Source organism: Capsicum annuum, chromosome 12, assembly GCF_002878395.1.
Source record: "Capsicum annuum cultivar UCD-10X-F1 chromosome 12, UCD10Xv1.1, whole genome shotgun sequence".
Classification (NCBI taxonomy): domain Eukaryota; kingdom Viridiplantae; phylum Streptophyta; class Magnoliopsida; order Solanales; family Solanaceae; genus Capsicum; species Capsicum annuum.
In genome coordinates, this window is record NC_061122.1 from 8,553,950 (window position 1) to 8,572,001 (window position 18,052).

General features: G+C 30.3%; 1 long non-coding RNA gene across 1 annotated transcript; it reads right to left on the reverse strand.

Moving 5' to 3' along the window:
• Positions 1 to 2,355: 2,355 nt before the first annotated feature.
• LOC124889287 lies at positions 2,356 to 17,177 on the reverse strand. Its single transcript, XR_007048134.1, has 2 exons — positions 15,202 to 17,177; positions 2,356 to 2,603 (listed from the first exon to the last, which is right to left on the reverse strand). It is a non-coding gene; the product is annotated as an uncharacterized LOC124889287 (long non-coding RNA).
• Between the last annotated feature and the right edge of the window lie 875 nt (positions 17,178 to 18,052).

Below are 18,052 nucleotides of genomic sequence, written 5' to 3' on the forward strand. Positions count from 1 at the left end.
TCTTGAAAAATCTCATCAATTGAAAGATTCGTCATTACTGTCATCGATTGAGAAGTTTTGTCACTATGTTATCAAATTATCTTCAAATAACACATCACCACAATCACCTTACAAGTAATTCTATCATCTAATACACACACAAATAAAGCTAATTAAAAGAAAGTGGGCGACAATACGATCAAAATTAGCAAATGAGATACTGAAAAAATGAAAAGAATATTTGTTCAATATCATGTTCAAGTAAAAGAGCCCAAAAAATTTGTTGTAAAGTATAGGGTCATGTGATCTAGGTCCACCCCTTTGTGTTATGGCCACACAGAAAAAATCTAAGATATTTAATAAATTAAATATCCTTAATCGAAAATTTCAAATGAAATAGACGATAATAGAAAATAGCTTCAAGAAATATCGATTATTCTCTACTTTTTTTTATTTTTCATGTGATCAATGTTTAATTTGTGGCTATAGGAGTGCCACAATTTTTAATGTAGACCTATCATATGTTGCAATATAAGGGGTTGATTTATTAATTAAATGTTCATTTTTTTTTTCAAAAAAAAACAATAAAACGTGATTGTGAATTCTGTAGATAATTTAAGTTAATCAATTTACTTCCCTTTGATTTGTAAATAATTCAAATCAAAATTTTGTTATGCCTCGATTTAAATTCTATTGAATAAAATTAAAAGATAAAAGGGCATGAGACTAGCAACTAAATAATTTAGAACAAAATAAAATTCAATTTCAAAATAACTTGTTTGATTAAATTAATTTACCCTTCAACTTTTTTTAATATATTTTTACATTTCAAGTTTGTAATTTTAGAACAGTTCCCTACACACATAAAAGTTGAAACAATTCTCAAGTTAAGCAAAAAATTATAATTGGAGGAAAGAGATGAAGTTTAGTTCCAAATAAATAAATAACAGTATAATCTTTTAACAAAATTAATTCAATCCTATTTTGTAATTCACAAACCTTGTAGTTTCTGAAAAAACTTCTAACTTACTTTACGGCTATTAAAAAAAAATGCAAATTTGGACAAAACAACCGTGTATGTAGCCTTTCAAACTTCGATATATCTGAATTCAGTATCTTTGATGTAGTATGTTTACATATAAAAATTTATAAAAATTATGTTAACAGATATTTTGAATAGACATAATAAACTCATAATTTAAAATTGTAGTGAGCTCAATAATAAAACCTTAATACTGAATACATAAAATCAAAAATTTAAATTCGCCTCTCACTAATTTGAATTTATTAAATTTGGAATTGAGAAAAAGATAATAACTTTTTTTTTAAAAAAAAGCATAAAGTTGTAGAAACAAGAAAAAAAGAACAATTAAATACATCCATTCTCTCGTGAATATTTAATAAAATTTTAGCATGTGAATTCATAAGAATATGTGAAAAGTTGTTTGGATCGACGTTACTCTCCCTTTCACCATACATATGTAACTCACGAGAGGATTGGAAATCTAGCCCACCTCTCCAATATTTTTTGCAATATATGAAATGAAAAGAAAGGGAATATAGTATAACCTAAAATCCCACCAATAAAATAGTGGCTTTACAAAAGAAGGAAGAATTTTTCTAGTTAGAGAAAACTAATAAAGTATTTAAGCGTGTTTGTTCGTGATTTTATTTTTTTAAAATTACGGGAATTGAATATCGAAAAATATGTTATGATCATACATTTCTGAAATTTAACTTGAAATTGAATTTTAGAATTTTCAAAAATTTTAAAACAAAGAAAAGCTATTTCTGTTGGGTTCGAAATCGAGAGGGAGTCATGCGGAAGCTTTTAGTTTGCAAACCATAAGACGATAAATCAGACGACACATGAAAAATTAAACTAAAAATATATTATTGAATATGGTTTGGCCAAACGGCCTACATATTAAAAATAAAATTGAAAATCCTAAAACTTATTGGGAGAAATCTCCTCCTAAACAAAGACTCTTTAAAGATTACATTATGAATGTCATTGTGTTATGATATGAGAAGGGAGTCTTCTATTTATAGATGTCCAAAACCTTTCCTCTAAGAAAGAGATTAGACAAATATGGAAAAGAATTATATTTTTTCTTTCAGGAAAAGTAAAAGTAATTATGGTAACTTTTATTTTCATTCTAAGAAAAAGTAAAACTTAAATATAGTAAGAAAATCAAGACAAAAACCTAACAATTTCCACTCTAAATTATTTATAAAAATTCAAAATAAAAAATCAAATTTATATTAGTGACCAAATACATTTTCATAGTCCCATTGTCTAATATGAATCATATAATGTATCAAGAAATAAAAAAATCAAAATCATTATTACGCATAATAAATTGCGTAATTTCAAGTTATTTCAATTTCACATCAATTGAGCATTGTCTATTTTCTTCAATCACGTAACTAATTACTTAAATTAAAATGTATCAACACTCACAAAATAGTAACCTTCAAAAAAATACATCTATTTGTCGGATACTCAGATCTCTCAATTGTGAAATTAAATCTATGCTAGATGAAATACTTTTGCATCACTGAAATGAGAGCTGCTTTGTTCTTGTAAAGTTACTTCACCTTCACAACCGTCTTGTTTCAATCTGTTATAAAGTTACTGACATCGTCATCAAACAAAGTCAATGCTTCATTTTCATCAACTACAGAGAGTGAAAGTCTTTTAATTTCAACAACTTTATTACACTCAATTGAACATGTATTCAAATTAATACTTGTCCAAAACTAGCATAATAGTACACAATTACCATAAATGAGCTCAATCTAAAAATAGGATAAGTCTAACCTATCTGAACGTCAAAACTAAAATATCTTTTTGCAAAAACTCCATCTAGTGTCACTAAAACCTGAACTTGAATAACTTGATTTCTGGTTGGAAATTCAATACAAGTAGTAAACTTTTTCCTAAAAACTTAAGTTAATATGCCTATGGATATACAAAGCAGAACATGTTGTTATTGGATAACAAGGTAAACATCACAGATCCTAGGTGAGATTTCTATGAAATTAACTAATGTAAATGCTTAAATACCTACCCCACCACCCCTCTGTACTTAACTGTTCACTAATCTATGCAAGTTATGGCATAACACCACTTAAGATAATTTGTTGTAACCTCCCTTTCCTTCCACGTGGAAAGTTGCTATTGCCTCATATATATATATATATATATATATATACTAGAGGAGCATGATCTGTGTCAGCACGGGTCCAATATTAAAATATTTATTTATTTTTTTAATCTTGATATATTTAAATAAAAAATTTTAATAAAAGGATTGCATATGTTTTCTAGGATTCATTCGAAATCTAGCATGAGTTCAACATATGTTATTTTAATATGTATTTAGATACTTTAAGTTGTTATCTATTGTAATTTATAATATTTTTTATTTAATTTTCAAATTAATATACGCTACTTTTCTTGTCCAAATTTTTGTGGCATTGATAGTCAATTATATTTTAAAAATAATTTAAGTTTTTAATTATTGAGATTTATAATACTTTTCTTCTATTTCAATTTTAGTGACACTAATATATTTTTCTTTATTTCTTTTTAACTTGATACATATTGACCCAACACAAATTCTAAGAAAATATTCATTAGAAATTATTTCATTAAATTAAATTTATTAATTTTGTACTTTAAAAATTTTAAGTTAAGTTTAAATATTAGTATTTCTATATAAGAAAAAAATAATTTTAAAATTTAAATTTACTAAAATAAATAAATAAATAAAAATATTAATTTTCTATATAAAAGTCAATTAAAATAATAAACTTGATTTACTTTAAATATTTAGTTGCAATTAATTTTTATTTTGTCATGATTTATGGTGCACCGATAAAATTTTGAGAGTTGAATAGAACTTTTATCTATTTTTAAAAAAGTATTTTAACTTGTTAATTATTGTGATTTATAATATTTTTTTACGTAATTATCAAATAATATATTGACTCTCTTGTGTCTCAATTTATGTGGCTTCGATACAATTTTTAGAATCAACGGAAATTTTTATATATCTTTTAAATATTTTAAGTTGTTAATTATTATGATTTGCAATACTTTTTCTTTTATCTCAATTTATGTGGCATTGCTAAAATAATGAGAGTCAATAAAATTTCTATATGTCTTTTAAATATTTTAAGTTATTAATTATTGTGATTCATGGTAACAAATTAGTTTTGAACATGATAGCCAATTAAATAAATATTTTTTTTACTTCCAATAAGTAGTTATAGTTAATTAATATAAATCAATAGAATATATTAAATATTTAAACCATTATGATGAAATAATAGAATTATTATATATTGAGGAATGGTATGTAATTAAGTGGGAGTGGAGGGGTTTTTTGGTAATTGCATGAGAGATGGTCGAAACCACCTCTTCTATATAATAGAAAAGAAATATATATATATATATATATATAAAATTTATATCTATAATCTATAATATATTAAAAGTGTGAAGCCTTAGAAAAGTGATTTGAACTTTTGGCCCTTCATTAAAAATATTTGTAATAGATAAAATCGTCTTTTTATTATTTTTAGTATAATTATTAATTACTATAATTATTTTTGTGGAGAAGCTAAAAACTGTCGTGTGTATATATTTACTTAGGTTTAGGGTCATTTGAGTTTTTGTTTGTTCAGGATACTCTTTCATATTGTATCCTATTTTCTAATATAATTATATTATATTTATTAAAAGTGTGACGATCTTTGGAAAAGTAATTTAAATTTTTTGCCCTTCATTAAAATATTTGTAATAGATAAAATCATCTTTTTATTATTTTTTAAATATAATTATAATTACAATAATTATTTTTTGTGGAGAAACTAAAAACTGCCGTGGGTATATATTTAATTAGGTTTAGGGTTATTTGAGTTTGTTTGGGATACTCTTTCATATTGTATCCTATTTTCTAATATAATTATAATTACTATAATTATTTTTAATGAGAAACTAAAAACTTCCGTATGTATATATTTAATTAGGTTTAGGGTTATTTGAGTTTTTGTTTGTTTAGGATATTCTTTCATATTGTATTCAACCTTTATTTAAAGTCTAAAAATTATGTTATTCTCGAAGAATAAAAAGATTGTATCAGTATTCACATATCAAGAGGTTAAATCAATTTTCTTTTCAATTTTCTTTTTCTTTCAAATCTTTAGATTGTAATTACCATCTATTCTTTCTACATTTGTTATATGATGGGAGGGTAAATTTAATTTGTGTCATTTAAATAATTTTTTCGTTTAATATATAGGTGTCAATATGAGATATTAATCTTTACAGTTCCTTTATATTAATATTGACATTTTATGTTTTTTTTCTTTTTGGTTAATTCTTACTATGTATTATAGGTACAATGTTGTTTGACAGGTATTGAATTCTTACCAATGTCATCATTAGGATTGCTCTTTATTGTATGACGATCGTCAATAGTATTAAACTAGAGAAGAAACTGGTTTACTTATTGAAAAATATTATTGATACTCATCTAACTTGATTCGGTTACATGTCTAGATTGGTGGATGCTTAATTTTCTAAACCTCAACTTCTTCTTTATGGCTAGATTGGTGGATGTTTAATTTTCTAACCCTCAACTTTTCTTTATGTTTAGATTGATGAATATTTAATTTTCTGACCCTCAACTCCTTCTGGCTTTAAGAAAATTTTTGTGTAAAATTAGATTTAATTATATTGTTTTGAGTACAAGCTAGCGAGGAAGGAGGCTAAGTCAGCAGTCACGGCAGCTAAGACGGCCGCTTTTGAGAGCTTGTATGCAGGGTTACAGGGGAAAGGAGGGGAGAAAAAGTTGTTTAGACTCGCTGAGGCTGGGGAGAGGAAGGGTCGTGACCTCGATCAGGTGAGGTGCATCAAGGGGGAGGACGGTAGAGTGTTGGTGGAGGACGGCCACATTAAGAATAGATGGCAGTCGTACTTTCGTAGGCTCTTGAATGACGAAGGAGATAGAGCTATTGTGTTAGGGGAACTGGAGCACTCAGAAGAGTGTCGGGATTTTAGCTATTGTAGACGTTTTAAGGTAGAAGAGGTTAGACAGACTGTTCGCAGGATGTGAAGGGGTAGGGCGACGGGGCCGAATAAGATACCGGTGGAGTTTTGGAAATTCGTTGGAGAGGCTGGTGTAAGGTGGTTGACTGGATTGTTTAATGAAATCTTCAAGACGGTAAAGATGCCCGAGGCGTGGAGGTGGAGTACCATGATCCCTCTCTATAAGAATAAGGGTGATATCCAGAGTTGCAATAACTATAGGGGGATTAAGTTATTGAGTCACTCTATGAAGATCTGGGAGAGAGTGGTCGAGGTGAGGCTGAGACGGATAGTGTCTATTTCGGAAAACCAGTTTGGATTTATGCCTGGCCGCTCGACGACGGAGGCAATTCACCTGGTACGGAGGTTGGTGGAATTGTATAGGGAAAGGAAAAAGGACCTGCACATGGTGTTTATCGATCTGGAGAAGGCTTACGACAAAGTCCCCAGGGATGTGCTTTGGAGATGTTTGGAGGTGAGTGGAGTACCGCTGGCATATATCAGAGCAATTAAGGATATGTATGATGGAGCGAAAACTCAGGTGAGGACGGCGGGAGGAGACTCAGAGCATTTCACTGTCCTGACAGGATTGCATCAGGGATCTACTCTTAGCCCCTTTTTCTTTGCGTTGGTGATGGATGTGTTGACGCGGCGTATCCAAGGGGAGGTGCCGTGGTGTATGCTTTTTGCAGACGATGTAGTTCTGATAGATGAGACTCGAGGGGGTGTGAATGACAAATTAGAGGTGTGGAGGCAAACTCTTGAGTCTAAAGGGTTCAGGGTGAGCAGAAGCAAGACGGAGTATGTGGAATGCAAGTTTAATGACGTGAGGCGGGAGAATGAGGTAGTAGTGAAGCTGGAATCACAGGAGGTATGTAAGAGGGATAGTTTCAAGTATCTCGGGTCCGTGATCCAGAGTAACGGTGAGATTGACGAGGATGTCTCGCACCGTATTGGGGCCGGATGGATAAAGTGGAAGCTCGCGTCGGGGGTGCTGTGTGATAAGAAGGTGCCGCCCAAGCTTAAAGGCAAATTCTACAGGGTGGTAGTCCGTCCGGCCATGTTGTATGGAGCGGAGTGTTGGCCAGTTAAGAACTCCCACATCTAGAAAATGAAGGTGGCAGAAATGCGGATGTTGCGCTGGATATGTGGGCTGAATAGAAGGGATAGAGTTCGAAATGAGACTATCCGGGAGAAGGTTGGTATGACTCCAGTGGAGTGCAAGATGCGGGAATCCCGATTGAGATGGTTCAGACACGTGAAAAGGAGGGGCATAGATGCCCCGGTCCATAGGTGTGAGAGGCTAGCGTTGGATGGTTTTAGGCGGGGTAGGGGTAGGCCGAAGAAGTACTGGGGGAGGTGATTAGGCGGGACATGGAGCAATTACAGCTCACCGAGGACATGACCCTAGATAGGAAGGTCTGGAGGACGCGAATTAGGGCAGAGGACTAGGGCCAGTTTGGGTCGCTAGTGTAGGGAATTACTTGGTGGGGGTTTGATTCCTGTTATGATTCCGTGTTCCATGTTTTATTACGAATCTGGGTGCTTTCCTCTGTTGTATATTACTTATGGGTGCCGTATTTATGTTATGTAATCTTGTGATGTGCTTTACTATGTGTCTGTGTGGTATCTCGTGCCTTGAGCCGGGGGTCTATCGGAAACAACCTTTCTACTTCTTTAGAGGTAGAGGTATGGACTGCATACATCTTACCCTCCCCAGACCCCACTAGGTGGGAATACATTGGGTTTGTTGTTGTTGTTGTTATCATCGCATTGTTTTATTTCAGTTTACAAGTGGTAGATGAATGTCGATCGACTTTGAGAATTTTTTTTGGTAAAGATTAAGTTTAATTAAAAAAATTCTCCAAAAGATATTGAATTTAATTATTATATTCATCTTTATTATTTAAGCAAAGATGATTTGATAACCGTTATGCGAGTAATTATAATTGATATGTCTCTAAGTGGGAAATAAAAGACGGTATGTTTTATAGTCAATAGATCAAATTTGAGCTCTTTTTTTGCTTTAAATGTTATTTTTAAATAATCTAATATAAGGTCAATAATGAAATAATATGATTATATGCTGACACTGTGTAATTATTTTAATTTTGATTAAGCAAAATATGAATGAAGGCCTTATTTTAGTAGTTCGATAAGAATATTATGTTTAGATTATTTCTGGGGATATAGTTTTTCTTTTTTCGAGTATTTTATTATTTTAGTTACAAGAGATATTTTCTCTGTGTTCTTTGAAATGAAGTATAGTTTTGCTTTCTAAAGTTGTGTAAGAGTGGAGTAATCTAAATGCTTTGTTAATATTATGTTAATTTATTTCTTTATTTAGAGTCTAATATTTGATATATGTGTATTGTTGATTGAATGACTAAAACACATGGCATGCATAAGTTATGGAATATTTAATACTTATTAATTACCATAATTAGATAAATATTGAAACAAAAGACTAATCAAGCTGAACTCTCTGAAAGAACTTGTTTAGTTTCAAAAGTTCACCTCAATTTTTAAAAACAAACATATTTTTTTGGAAAAAAAAATATTTTTGAGCAAAAAAATAAATTTGACCAAATAAGCGATGAGACTCCTTCAATTAGAATTGGTATCAAGATTTGTAAATTGGTGGTCTCTGTTTTTTTTTTTTTTTAAGATTTAAACTTCATGTTTGATTTTTTAAGGACTTTAAATTGAAATTACAAAATCTATACTATTACGAATTAAAAGGTCAGACTGCATAGGTGGTCTCAACTATTAATTATATTTCAATTACGTTAAGTTTAGCCGGAATTTATACATTTTTGATAGATACAAATTGAAGTTTTGGATAGAGATTATGAATCATAGATAAATGCTAATTCTACTAAGATTAATTATTTTAAGTTTATAAACAAATGTCAAACTTATCCAAAAAATATTTTAATGGCTCGTGAGAATTTATTTTGTCACCTTATGTCTTGCAAATATAAAATATGATTTGCTCTAGGATTTTAACAATATTTAATTATCTTAAATTTTAATATTAGGTGATCATCTGCAAGTACAATTTATTATTTTTAACATAAACTACAATTATTGGTAAGGAATATGCATATAATGGACGTTCGTATAAAATATCACTCAAACATTAGACGACTTTTATTCATTGTAAAAACTAAATATCTTTTTATTGAAATAAATTTCAAATGTTGCAACACACATTCGTAGAAAATATTCTTCAAATATTAGAAGGCTTTTTTGTCTTATCAAATTTAAATTATCTTTTTGATGAAATTTGTAGTTATTTCAGTTTTGGCCTAATGTTTAGGATGTTGAAAATAACTAAAAGTGAAACTTTTTGAAGTAGTAGCGAAATAGACTTCAAATTTGATTGACAGCTATAATACAATACAAGTTAGAATCGAATACAAAAATAAAAGATACATGTCTGTGTGTGTTCTTCAATATGAAGTAACTTAGAATAGTCAGTTTTAAGAGCATCAAGAGTTTCGTCAAGTTTTAGACGTGTTTGTTGCTTGCTTTTTATAGCAAGTTAACTTCATTTATTATATTGTTTTACTTCAGAGAATATGTTATAAATTGAAGATCGATAGTAGACTTTGTCGTATATATGAAGAGGAAATGCTAAGACAATTCTGCAAAGAGCAATAGGAAGGATTGTAACCATAAATCAATGAAATGTTGAGAGAACGACTAATGATTGGTGCCATGAAATGTATAAAGGTGGATATGTGTCGAACTAAGATTATATTATAATGATTATCTCTCAAATTTTGCCACTTTAAATTTTCTTTATCTACTTGAAAATTTTATATTTTGTATAATTCATTTTTTTTCTCAAATTATTGACTTAAGATATCAATAATAAAATTTTGTTCTCTATATCTATTTTTTCTCCTTAATTATTATGTAATGGTGATATGTTCCTTTTATGTATACTTCGTATGAAATTCAGAAAACATTCATATCTGGTGCTTGAGAAGGTCAATTTTAAGAGTTGGAAGCTACTATTAAGAGATTCCCCCTCATTTAGAAATCATTGACAATTGAGAGAGGATAGGAAGATAGCAGTAAACACAAGAACTGAAAAACCTTTCTAGGAGCAAATATGTTATATTTTCGAAGCAGGGTGTAATTCACTGGAAAAAAATTGTGAAATTAGCTATTTCTGAACACTTTTGCTTCGGTGAGATGCCTAATTTTGTAGCCTACATGTTATCCAACTTCACTGAGAATGATATTGTCAATAAGTCGTTGGATTCAACAAGACCATTCAATAAGCTAAGTATAGACTCTTAATGAATTCCTCTGGAGAAGTACAATTCTACAATTGGTATAAAGAGATAAGAGGATGGCCGTTGATGTGGTTAGTGCCAAAAGATGCGTCTAATCTGTCTAAATATTGTGGGAAGTTTAGCATTTGTAACATCAATCATGGACCAGTGTGCAAGTGCTTGTACCGATTTGGACTCGATTCTGCAGAAATTATAAGTCAAAGAGAATTCCTGATGGTTGTTCGAGGATGTCATATAAGTCTTGCAAAGAAGATAATAAAGAAGCAATTGACACGTTCTTGAAATTGAGGTCAAAGAAATTCGATAGTCCAAACCTATGAAATGAAACAATTGATACTCATTATGTTGTCGTTGTTGTACACTATATAAATTATCCATTTAACTTTTTCTAACAATTAGTACTTTCAATTTAAATAAAATTGTGACTATTAATTTTTTTCTCCTAAATCAAACCATATAATATAAGAATTTCAATTATTTAAAAATTTAATATTAAATAAGATTCTATTTGCATAAGCACAAAGTCTTTCCTTATTTGAATTATTATTCAAAGTTTTTTTAAAACTCTTTCGAAGTAATAGTGTCATTAAATGACTTTATCAGTCTTTCGTCTCGACATAACGTTTACTTAAAAGGTATATAAATTATTTATACAAAAATGTACATAAATAGTTTATACAAAAAAGTGATAAACTTATAAGGAAAAAAATATAAAAGTCCAATTATTATTTCTTAAAGTTATAAACAATTAAACATCATGCTTATATAATAAAAATTTAGGGAATAATTTTCTTACATGTGAAAACTAACGATCTTTATAATTACCGAGTGAAATGAACTACACGTGCATTGTGAGAGTAATAGTAAGATTTTCATATATTTTAGGTAAAATAATATGTGCAAGATACCTATTCAAATTAACTGAGTGAAATGTTGGTAGATTTTTTTAGTAAAACATTATTTGTATGGCATTTTTGTGTAATAACAAATATTATTTTTTTCATTTTTTTGAATTTGTCACATTTCACTTATGAAAGTCAATTTGACTAAATATCAAAGCTAAATCAAAGTAGATTAATATTAATTAAATATTTTAAATTTAAAATTTAGATGATCGAGAACTATACGACATATGTTATAAGATGCTATCATTCTCATATTAATATGATGAAAAATACATTTTAAAATACTAATCAAAATTCATATAGTTTGACTCTCGAGATGCAAAACATGACAAATAGAGTAAATGGACGACAAAGATTCACACGAAAGGGGATCTAAAACCCGTTAATATGATTGACATATATCTTTTTTTAAAATTTATATTGTTAGTGGTAAAACTATTGTATTATTAGCCTTTTAATAAAAGATTTTAATTTTTTTTTCTTGCAATTTTTAAATTGCATAGCGGAATAACTTTTTTATCCTTCAACCCATGACCTGTATGAAAGTTAATAAGGCTTATCGAAAAATAAAAAGAGTTAAGGAGAAGGGTAAAGGTGTAGAGGAAGGAATAGTGTGGAGGTTGTCAGTAATGATAGTGAGAATACAGAATGAATAGGGTGGTCCTTTTATCGAGTTACAAGGAGATTTCGGAGGGATTGAAGAGCAAAGAGTGTTGGTTTATTAAATCTTTCCTTCCACATAAATTATAAAAAGTCATTGTTGATATTTAAAACTTTAAAACTAATTATATACCATTAATATTTATTTATATTATTTAAATGAATATAACATTTACTTTAATATCACTTGCTATTTTTTAATAATTAGTTTTTTTATATATAATTTTAGTAATTAACATGAGATACACGTGCAACGCACGTACTCGGAACTAGTATGATATTAAAAGTATGAAAACCCTTAGAAATATGATTTGAATTTTTTACCCTTCGTTTAAAGTCTTTCCTTTTGACAAAATCGTCTTTTCACCAATTTTCTTTAATTATTATTTAATTAACTTTATAAAATTAATTATAATCTTAAAAGATTAAGGAGTCCTAAATTATATGGTAAGAGAAAAAATATATGAAAAATAAATTTTGGCTGATTTTATTTTGTAAGTGAAAAGGGAGTAATAAAAAATATGATAATTAATAAAGAGTATTAAAGAAATCTATAAATATGGCAAGAGACATGGGCAGATTTATTGCATTAGGTATGTTAGCTAAAAATTCTTATTTTTCTTTCCTCAATTTTATATGATTCCAACATTAATTTTTATTAGACTCCTAAAATATAGGAAGGAGAATTAATTAATTTTTTTTTTTGTACCGATCTATTAGAAAAATACTCCTAAAATAGAATAGAAAAATACTTCTAAAATAGAACTCTATTAAGGAAATACTTTTATAAATATTGAGAAGCATGTTAAACTAGAGAAGTATTGCTTACTTATTGGGAAAATATGATTGATGCTCATATTACTTGATTCGGTTACATGTCTAGATTGGTGGATGCTTAATATTTTAACCCTCAACTTCTTCACTCTCTTTGTCAACATAATAGAATTCAACCGTGTGTGTATATATCTTCTTTGTTTTTCATTCACATCATTTTTTAGGATCAAAATTTTCACTCAGACAAGAATAGTTTTCATCAAAATCGAAGCTTCGTGATCACTATTGTATTATTTTGTTGTAGTTTACAGGTCGTAGATGAAATGATAGGTGGACCGGTGGTAGATGATGTCGGTCGACTTTGAGAAATTTTTGTAGATAAAAATTTTAGTTGTATTATTTTGATATCTCTATTATCGTATTATTTTGTTATAGTTTACAGGTGGTAGATGAGTGTCAGATGCCTTTGAGAAATTTTTTGTGTAAAGGTTAAATTTAATTATATTATTTTGATGTCTCTATCATCGTATTATTTTATTGCAGTTACAGGTGGTAGATGAATGCCGATCGACTTTGACAATTTTTTTTGGTAAAAGTTAGGTTTAATTAAATAAATTCTCCAAAAGATGTTGAATTTAATTATTGTATTCATCCTTATTATATAAGCAAATGTACTATTTAGTGTAATGTTTGAACTCAATAAAGTGAGGTACATGCGCGAGGCACGTACAGCTAAACCAGTATATATATATATATATATATATATATATATATATATATATTTGGGTATTAGGTTTGTGGTAAAATAAATATAATATTTTAAATCTACCATAATTAACAGAAAATTATTTTTAATAAAACCTCTATTATATAATACTAATATTTTAACATATCTAGATTTAATATCTCCACTTAAAATATTAATAGACTATAAAAAACTATTATAAAGTAATATAAATATACCATAACTTAAAGAATTTAGTCAATATCAAAAATATATTAGAAGGGTAATAAATTATAGTTCTACCAAATGTCAATTTAAATTAAAAATTTCACAATATATTTGGTATTACTAAAATTCTCAAACAAATTACTTGAAAATCGAACTATCAGTTCCAACAAATCATAAACAACATGATGTAGTTATAGGAAAGTTCTAGATACCAAAAATATATGAAAACAAGAAAAATGACTATAAAGATCATTACATATTCGTTGGCTAACAATTCATGCACAACACGATATGTATGATAGATATATATAAGCACTTTAGATTCTTTAGCTACAATTGTGAAATAATCAATAAAACCCCATAAGGACAAAACTAAATGATCAAAAGTTTTGTGGAGAGAATATTTGTGGGATGAGAGTAATTGAAAAATCATAAGAAAAAAATATACATGTGATATATTGAGTATGGACCCATTATTAGAATTAGACATGTATATGTATAAAGAATGTATGAGGGTAATTACGTGGTTGTAGGCGCACGTTAAGCTAACGTACGCTTCTGAGATCTGCCATGGCTAGAGGTCGCGGTCGAGGACGGAAAATAGGACGAGGAAGACCTAATAAAGCTCTGGAGAAAGTGGTGACTTCAGAAGAAAGCAAAAAGATACAAGATACTGCAAAAAATGTTACTCCGACGCCATATGTAGCTAATTTAGAAGAAGAAGCTAGACCCTCAGATCAAAGAGGTTTTCAGCGAAAGCTGAATCTGAGTAATATTCCACTGGGAGATATTGGGATTAGTGACATTAAACCTAGATCTACTCAAGCAACAACTAATGGAGCAGTAGCTAGGGGAACCACTAAACCTGATGAAGCTGAGCTATCTACTGTGGAAGAGGAGCAATACAACGTTGAGATGGAAGGAAGTGATACTCAGGAAACTGTCAAAGCACCTTGGACTAACTTGTTTGCGAAAAATAGAGCTGCATCTAATGGAATAGCTCTGAATTATATTGCCCCAAGGATAGTTGATGGTAATCCAATTGTGCAGCTGGAGCTAGAATCAATTGACAGGGAAATTAACAAATGGAAGCCTGCCCTGATATCCTAATTTATCGGTGATACCCCAGGTTATAATGCTATGAAAATATATATTGGCCAATTCTGGACTCAAGCTGCAGAACCAGAGTTGTACTATCATAATGAAGGTTGCTATATCATCCGTTTTCAATCTATGGAGGATATGCAAGAGGTGATCTATTTAGGCCCTATACGCTCAATAATAAACCTATCATTCTAAAACCTTGGTCACTGAACTTTGATTTCTGTAAAGAGTTCCCCACATAAATTCCACTATGGGTAAAATTCCTAAATCTTCCAATGTCCTGTTGGGGAAAAGATTTATTGAGTCGAATAGCAAGTGTAGTGGGGGTTATAGTGTATGCAGACGAGTGTACAACAAAACAAACATGCATCTCATATGATTGGATGTTAATAGAGGTTAATATCACAAGAACATTACCTGATCAAATCATAGTGCAGGAAACAGGTGGAAATTAGTTTACTCAGATTGTGGTCTATGACTGGAGGCCTGAATTCTATCCTAAATGTTCGGTAGTGGGACATATATCTCAGGTTAGACCACCCCAAAGTGACCAGCCAAACCAAGATGGGGGAAGCAAGGTAGTAAGAAGGTTGAACTAATCTGGCAACAAAAGGGGATCACTATAGCTGAACTCCTAGAGGTGGATGTGGATATCCAACCACTGGCACCAGCTGAAAAGTTCTATGTGAAAGAGAGTATTGCAGTAGTAAATTGTAGCAAACCTCTTATAGAAATCCCAACTAGCCTAGCTGAAACTACCAAGTCAAGGACAGTAATGAAGGACTTTCCTAAGACACTTGATGAGATAGCCGAGGCTCAGTAAAAAAAAGGTAAAGAGAAGATATAAGAACTAAACTATGAGGAATTCCCTGTGTTGGGTACTGTGCCCTTCAGAAAGAAGATAGAAAGAACTTCAGACGCGTTGTGAATATCCAACAATCCCCTGATCCAGGATGTTTTTCCTAACATAATATGAGTTGGGTTATTTGGAATGTAAGGGGTATCAATAAAAAGCATAAGCAAAAGAAACTTAAGTACTATATGAAGGCCAATCATATACAACTTATAGGACTTGTGGAAATTAGAGTAAAAGAAGAGCAAGCTGCACGAATTGCTCATATCAGCCCTGGTTGGGAATTGAGAAGTAACTATAACAAATCTGTAAATGGTCGAATTTGGTTTTCATAGGATAGCGACTATTATAACATAGTCCAATTGTGCTCTACAACATAATTCCTTCACTGTCAGGTAACTAATATAACTGGAGATGTTAGGTGCTTACTCACTGTGATTTATGGATTTAACTCTGTTGAGAAAAGAAAAGAGCTCTGGCAGGGAATTCAGAGTATAGGACAAAATATCAATCAACCATGGATACTGGGAGGTGATCTTAATGCAGTATTATATCCCCAAGATAGAGTAAGGGGAGCACCTATTACTATGGCTGAGATTCAAGACCTCTCTGATTATTTGCATCACTTGCACCTCATTGAATTGCCTTGGAAAGGGGATTACTACACCCGATACAACAAATAACTTGGTACTGATAGAATTTGTAGCAGAATTGACAGATTGTTTGGTAATTTGGACTGGATGATGCAATGGGGACATGTAGAGGTACAATATGAATTGCCTAATCTCTGACCACGCCCCTATACTCATCACTATGGAGAAAAATATACAGAAACCTAAATCCACATTTAAGTTCTTTAATGTCTGGGCTGAACATCCTAAATTCTTGTCTATTATAGAGAAGAAATATAGACAACAACATAACAACGGAAAGATGGCAACGGTCTGGATTAGTCTCAGGGCATTACAACCGGCTCTTAAGAAGCTAAATAAGGAGGAGTTCATGAATACAGCTGAAAAAATCAATCTATTCAGTCAGAAGTTAAAGCAAATCCAAGAGTTAATAGCCCATAAATGGACTGATGACTTAGGAGGCAAGGAGAAAGAATGCCTACTTGTGCTTGAGAAATGGAGCAACATAGAAGAAAGTATTCTAAAACAAAAGGCCACAGCTCAGTGGATTCAGTTAGGAGATGATAATAACAGATATTTCTCCGTAGTCATAAAAGAAAGAACAAATAGAAAGCAGATTATGAGTTTAACGGCTATAAATGGAACCAAGCTTACAAGTCCTGATGATAATAAGAAGGAAATTACGGATTTCTAGAAAGGGCTGTTGGGAAATGTGTAATGCCCCGAGTCTGTACCCCAGACGTCACACGGTGCTCATAATCTCAAAGGACCACAGGCTAACTCATGACTAGTACCTGCTACAATAATTGAGTAATAATACCGTAATAATGCAGAAATTAGGTTGAATCTGCCATAATGTTCATAACTGGTAGGGGTGTTCATAGTTTGGTTAAAAACCAAACCGAACCGTGAACCAAACCAAACCAATTAAAAAAACTGACATTTGGTTAGGTTTGTTTGGTTTGATTTAAAATTTTTAAAACCGCTACTTATGTGGTTTGGTTTTAGTTTTACTCTAAAATAATTGACAAAATAACCAAACTAAACTGATAAAAATTATATATATATATATATATATATACACACACGTACATATGCATATATAAATTATTTATATATTATTCATAAATAAAATATGAATATTTTTTATATTTAAAATTTTAATTATGAATTTAACTTTATTTATATCACTTTTAATCATATGTCTCCATCTAGTTGATGGTACGTTATGAAATTCTATGTGATTTTCGCACTTTGAATATCAAATGATACTAATTGTGAAAATTATCTTGTTGTCTACGAGATTTTATAGGTGAGTTTTATTAGACTATAGATAATCACTAGTTTTTTACTTTCTTTTTGGTCCCTATTGAGCAAAAAAATTATGTGTTTACCTTTTGGGGAGTTTATCATATCATTCTTTTATATGTAGTTTCTAAATACTTTTGTAGAAGCGTTCGTATGGTGTTGTTCATGACTTTTCCTAAGTATACACTAAATTGACATCTTCGTTTCAAGGTTGAGGAACACACTCGATTGACATCTTATATGTTAGATTGGATTTTTTTAAGAAAAATTTCATCTTTTATCATTAACTAAAGTTATAAACCAAAAAACCAAACTGAACTAAACCGACAAAAACCAAACCGATGGTTATTTTTTGTGTTGGTTTGGTTTTAGAAATTTAAAAATCGACTAAGTTGGTTTGGTTATGATTTTGACTAATAACCAATCCAAACCGACCCATGAACACCCCTAATAACTGAAATCAAATACTAATAAA